Below are 7,222 nucleotides of genomic sequence, written 5' to 3' on the forward strand. Positions count from 1 at the left end.
TTACAGTGAGAAATTAATGCCCTTACAGCATTGAAGAAAGATAAACTAGTGGATTTCTATTTCCATGGAGATTTTATGTAACACAATGGCCTTTTCACTATGCCATTTTCTGTAATTACCATTAGCACAGAGGCTGTTAATTCAATATAATCAAGGAATGTAAAGGTCAGCTAACATGGTGCTATGTCCAGCACTAAATATTTTTCTCCATTTTTCCATATTTTATAATTGAGTTTTCTTGTCAGACTTTTCAATATTATTTTGAGATTTGGCTGTTCCTGCCAAAATGAAATGAAATTATTAAGAAGAAATTTTCAGCATTCGTTCACATTAAAAATTCCATTTAATACATATTTTTTCTGTTACATTAAGCAGAAGAGGCTTTCATTTATCTCAAATGTACCCATGCTTGCTGTGGGTGAACGGAAGGAACATCACTTATTGATCTCAGTCAGAATTAATGAGCAATAGTTACTTGTGAGCCTGTGTTCTTTTGTCATCTTTCTTCTTCTCTTGCCCAGTGACCCAAACCACCATTATAATGGGCTTTCTTTGTACATTTATCATGTCTTTACTGATTGGACTGTATTTGAAAGTCAGGCACTTTTGAGCTTGTAACCCTGACTTTCACATGTCAGCCACATGTATAGTGTTGTGTTTTTAAAACATGGCACTCTATTACTCTCCAGTTTCTCCACAAGCATAATAAACCTAGAAAATACATTTTTATATAATATATGACACTAGAAAAGTAAACTAATTAAAAAATTACTTAACAGGGAAAATAAGAATTGCTAAAAGCACTATCTTATTATTGAGTCCCAAGCCTGAAAGAATTTCCTAGAGGTCTTGGTTCATCTTGATAAGATCTATGTTTAAAGCATGCCAGAAAAATGTGTGCTAATTTTATGAAATTTCTTGGAAAGCAGATTGGATTTCATCATGTCACTACTCTTTGAGGGGTAGTATACTCAATATGGTACAGCATACTGACAGAAGCAAACAACCTATAGGTCATGTGATTACTAATGCTTACCTCCTCTGCTTCACAGTCCTTACACAATTTTTTTCCCATTTATTTCACAATCTTTACTTTCTCTTTTTTTCCATATCCACTTTCCTCACTGGAGTTTCAGCACTTGTTGTTACCTAGTTTACTGAATTTATCTTCTGATTAGTCGTCAAAACATCGGCCTTGACTTCTGTAATTCATCCTTCACACTATCATCAAAATGACTTTTCTTGCAAAAATGATTGTTACTTTCCTGCTCAAAAGTCTTCAAAGATTTCTAATTGTTTACAGGAAGAAAATTTAGACTTCTAGGCATGCTATTTTGGGCATGCTGTCTTAGGAAAGCAGAGCTTAAGACCAAGATCTTCATGCACATGGTTTATTTGGGAAGTGATCCAGGGAGCAGGAACCTTTTGAGGAATCTTAGGTTCTCGGATTCTCAAATGTATTGAAGAACTCCCTGCTGGAGACTAAAAAGGGAAGTATTTGTTCTTCAGTTCCTTTTCCTTCCTGGTGAAGGGGAGCTCTGTGGGTTTCAATGGTCCTACCCATCTGGCTTGTACACGCATAATTGCCATGTGTGATCCTACAGGTGTCTCTAGCATATTATCGAGAATGTCCTGGACAGGAAGTAAGAAGTATGGGACATGGGAAGGCAACATCCTGTAAGAATCCTCCTGCCCAAGTATGCGTGGAAATGATTTCCACAGTAGTGGCTGGAGTTAGAGATGGGGCTATTAGGATTTGAAGTAGTACCCAAGAATTGTCAAAATCATGTGGCATAAAAATGCTTCTTACATTACATTACGTGACTTGAATTTCTATCCAATCTGATATTTCATCATTCTTTTTCCATGCCCAGACCAAATGTATAGAGGCTACTAACTTGCTTATTAATTAATTTATTCATTAAAAGTTTGTTGAGCGAGATTATGTATCGGGTAACCTTTTAGACATTGGGGATGCAGAGAAGTTTCCAGGCCTCATGCAGGTTGTATTTGACTTGGAGGAGGCAAATAACAAACATGTAAAGATATGAATGTGATGATTTCAGTTAGTGGTAAGGGTGATAAAGATAATAAAGCAAGGCAATAAGATAAGTAGAGTAGAGGAAGGGCTGAGTGAAATCCTCTCCCTGGAAATTATATTTGACCTGCAGTTTAAAGGATGAAAGTGAAAAACCTATGCAAGAATCTGGGGACAGTATGCTGCAGGTGAAGATGATAAAAGTGCAAAAAATCTAGAGCTGCAAATCAGTTTTGTGTGTTCTAAAGGGAGGGAGAAGGCTATATGGTTAAAGTCTAGGGAATAGAAGAGAGAGTGAAGAGAAGAAGAAATATAGGTAGGACTAGAATTTGTAGATCCCTTTAAGTCAAGGTAAAAATTTTGGATTTTAGTAAAATTTCATTGAAATATCATTGAAGGGATTTAAGAAGAGAAGAAATATGATATGATTTACATTTCATAAAAATGCCTCTGGCTACTATAAGGATTTGCCTGGGCCTTGAACCTTTCCCACCCTGTGTCATTGAAGATGCTGCCTTTATAATACATATCACCATTTGAATGTGTTTTCCTTACAGGATGTAACTCTTCTTGAGGGAGGGCACCATGTCTTCATATTTTTGTAGACAGTGCACCTCACATATTACAATTACTAAATACATGATTGATAATAAATGTTATAAGATGGATGAATGAACGCAGGTCTACAAGGGTGTTTCAATAAGTGATAGTAGAATATGAAGACTACACAGCATACAGAGTAGTGGTTTTTCTGAACTATTATTCATTGCCCGAATATTTTCTAATCCTCTACATCTAAGTCTTAAGATGACATCCCTGTGTTGTTTGCTTATGTTCGACTTGTGACTTACTCTGCCTTTCAGGTCATTCCCTCCTCTTCCACTGAATAGCTTAGATGTTTTTCACTGTGAAGTTAATTTTATTTCAGTAAGTACAAGAGAAGTAGTAGAGTATAGGTTTAAGAGTACAGAAATTGGAGTGAGGAAACAAGGATTTAAAGGGTGAATTAAAATATGAACTTGAGACAGTGCAAGGAAGATCCAATGCTCTAAAAAGGCATTGGTGACTTTGAAAATCTTTTCAGAATGTAGAAATAGGACAGCCTCACAGGTGCTTGAGCTGTATAGTTAGATTTGCAATTCAATCATGAATGTACTATTCATTAGCTCAGTGACCTTGAGTAAGTCACTTAATCTTAATAAACCTCAATTTCTTCATGTATTTTATATGAATAACAGTGTGTACTCCATAGGATCCTTGTGAGGTTTAAGTAACCTAATTGTATATGAAATGCTTAGGACAATTTTGGACACATTTTATACTCTCTAAACTGGTAGTATTATTCTTAGTAACCAAAATATGCCTCAAAAGAGAATGACACAATAATAGCCTTTTCCAACTGTAGTGATTAAATTAATTATTGGTTGCTGATATTTCCAGGAGAGTTGATTTGCAGGGTATTTTTGTTGAGGCACAGAGCTACAGTCCAAGTTCCTTTGATTTCTGTTTTGATTTCCAACCTAGGGTCAAAATAAATCAGTTTGTGAATCTTGCAATGAATCCATTATCCTTAAGGAGGGAGCATTTGGAAGACCAATTATAAAATTAAAAAGAATTCAGAATATTGCTCAGTAGAACTATAATCCTATTTCTCTATGTAATTTTACATATGCAATTTTAGAATAATTCTACTTTGTCGGCTAAGAACAATTTTGGTTAGAAGTGGTAGAAAATTCAACTCTAAGTGGCTAAACAGATAGTAGTTTATTTTTCTCTCATATAAGAAAAAGTCGAACTGTTCATCAAAGCTGTTAATCAGTGTTTTGATTTCCTTCCTTCTTGGAAAAATGATACAATAGTACAATTCTATATGATAGATTTATGCTTCTTTCTTCCTTAAAGTTAGGTGTAGCTATAGTTGCTTTGGCCAATGGAATGTGAATATGTGTGGCATTTCTGGGCAGAAGCCTTGAAGAGTTAGTGTTTCTGCCAAGCTCCCTTCCCTCTGCCATGGTGATTGGTGATATATCACATGACAGTCTAATGGAACACAGCCTTCATTGGCCACTGGGGTTTTGAGGTTGTTGGTTACAGCAGCATATTCAACTGATAAATAGTCTCACTAACACAAACCGTATAAGACATCAGCTTTATCATATCCTGTTTTATCATCTCTGTTTTCATTTTCATTCCTATCATATCATATTCTCAAGATGGCTGCAGCAACTCCAGGAATCATTTTAGTTTTCAAAGCAGGAAGAATTGGTAAAGAGGGGTGATACCAGGCACATTATTCATTTTACCAAGAATGCAAAAGATATTCTGGGAAGCTTTTCAGACCTCCCCTTACATCTGCTTGGCCAGGAGAACTGGGTTAAATGGTTGCCACTAGTTACAAGGGAAGTTGTAAAGTGGGCATAGTTCCATCCCAAAAGAAACTGAGAAGATGTGGGGATGTGATATTGATCAGGCCACTGACAGTGTATGCCACAAGGGCACAGTTACCATAGCAAGTATTCCTTTTTCCAAATGAAGATGGAAACACTCCAGTAGGATCAACTCAAAATCCCCATTTCAAGTCAGCAATCAATATAGAAAACCACTTTTGGATTAATTCTCCCCACCACTGTATCCCAGTGCATCAGTTTTATGAGCTAAGCCCTATTTCCCAAATTGTTATTGGACAGTTATATGGGCAATAGTAAAAAAAAAAAAAATTTGACTGAGGCAAGATATATCAGTTCTGTTACTTCTTCCTATCTACAAATCACCACATTTTGCTAAGCAAGAGAGTTAGTTTGATCTGGTCATAATAGTCTTTCATAAAAAATGTTAAAGGGACTTATTTTTTGAAAACATAAGCAATTATGATTTCAGTTATTACCCAAATCATAATCATCTTTTGGAAACTTAAAATTGACTGGTAGTTTGTTTGGAAGTCCTAGTATATATTAGAATTGCTGATTTTTAATATCCAGGCTATAATACTTTCACTTTTTTCATATTTTCCATTTTTGGGAAATTATATGTACTGCTCTTGTCTTTTTTTAAAAAAAACGAAATGTCTTTAAAATGACATGCCCTTTTTTTAGGGAAGTTCCATTTTTGATTTGGACTTCTTGATGTTCATTATACAAAATCAATGTAGCTTTTTATATTTTAAAATTCTCTGTTGATGGTATAATGTGTTCAGCATATGTATGGGGGCGGTGGCTGAGAAGACAGGCATTTAAGCAACAGTTTGTCCTAAACTTGAGGGCTCCCTTTGATTTGGTTTAAAAATATAGTCACTAGTCATTTTTTCAGTTTCTTGAAGAGCTTAATAATATAGATATGTACTAAGCCTGCTAATGTTTATAGCTCTGTTTTTTCCTCTGAGGCTAACTTATAAGGCAAACACTCTCTCTTGATTTTGATACATGTAAAGTTGGGCTGAAACTGCTGTTTCCATGTTCTGCTTGACCATCAACATTATGATTTTGGAAGACAAGTATATGGTTCACGCTGTAGTAGCTTCCCTTTAACAAGGCATTCAGCAGAGCCTTCAGTTTCCCTTCCCAGCTTTTCCTTTGGTCTACTGGTTTATCATAAATAATTGGAAGGCATGGGTCACTTAGAAAATGTGACCAAAGACTGGGCCTACCAAGATCTTTCCAGAACAAAGCTTATGTGGTTTATGACCAGATCTCCGTTCTATGAATTTGTGAAATTCTTTGGAAAGCCATATGATTCTTTTACATTTGGAATAAAATGTGTTAATTACATTTTAATTGAGATTAAAAGTAACAGAATATTCTTTAAAAATACTTAAAACTTTAAGCCTCATTAAGTTGCTTAATGCTATAAACAAGCTTAAGTCTATTAAAATTAAAGAAAAGGATTACAGAGTTTGTGAATGCAGGGAGTTCACTTGCTCAGTGTGCAGTAAAAAATTAAACTTGCCCAGAGAATCATTCGGCCTTTAACTAGCTTCTGGGAGATAACCTTTAAGCCCTTGGAATGTCCTGCTTGATAAAAGTGTCTGTTTACCAGGGAGCCTTGGGCCATTCCAGATACCCGATGACTTACGGTGGAGAACTTGGGCCACGCAGTATTAACTTGATACTTGAGGAGCTGGGGATAGGTCAGCCAGGCAGGTGGTTAGTGATGTTTAAGTGGCCAGTGATGTTTAAGTGGCCAAGCCATAATAAAACTCTGAACACCAAGATTTGGGTGAGTTTCCCTGTTTGGCAATACTCTATGCATGCTGTCACACAGTACTGTTAAGAAAAACCATTGCTATCTGCGTTGTAACCATAATAAGTCCATTTATCAATACTCAGCAAATCAGTACACTGAGACACAGGGTTGCATCAGATAAAGTGGTTTAATTGTAGGACTGCTGAATGAGAGGATGGGAGGAAATCTCAAATCCATCTCCCTGTAGAGTTTGGGACTAGAGATTTTAAGGGTTTTGGAGTGGGCTGGCATGTGAAGAGTACAGGGTGAAGTGATAGGTCAGAGAGCAGAATAAACTGTATTCCTATGTTGATTCTGTTCCTCTGTGGGGGTCTTCAAACTGGTTGGCCTCAGCTGTTTTGTTGGAATTCAGGATCTGAAAAACATCTTAAGCAATTCTTAAACAAAAGCCTTATGATTCTAACATCAGAAATCCTATCTATTGGAACAGTAGGGATGCAAATGTTATCTAGTGACTTTTGGTTACAAGGAAGTGGGTCAAAGTGCAGCCTGATTAATGCTTAATTTTACCTATACTTCTGTCCAGAATTCGTGTTAGCGTTGTGAGGACGAGTTCAGCATGACTTTACCAGGAAAGGACAAGTGGAAGCACCATCAAGCACCACACTTGGTCTCTCATGAACCCTGCTCTTGGCAACTCTTCCCTTTGTTGATTTTAACCTGTATCTTTTCACTGTAATAAACTGTTGGTGAATATAATGGCTTTCTGAGTCCTGTAATTCCTCCTAGTCAATTCCTCCTAGTCAAATCCAGGGTAATCTTGGAGACCTTCTGAATTACATTTAGATTGTCATCCTTTAGCTACTGGAAATTCGCTTTAAGTCTGAAAATAGTTGCAAAGAATCCCCACCACTTTCTTCCACAGGCTTAGTCCACCACAAAGTCTCCTTCTTTGGTGGACTCAGAAATGCTGCAATTAGATGTGTTGGATGGTAGTTACGCCTG

Source organism: Pongo abelii, chromosome 7, assembly GCF_028885655.2.
Source record: "Pongo abelii isolate AG06213 chromosome 7, NHGRI_mPonAbe1-v2.0_pri, whole genome shotgun sequence".
Lineage (NCBI taxonomy): Eukaryota > Metazoa > Chordata > Mammalia > Primates > Hominidae > Pongo > Pongo abelii.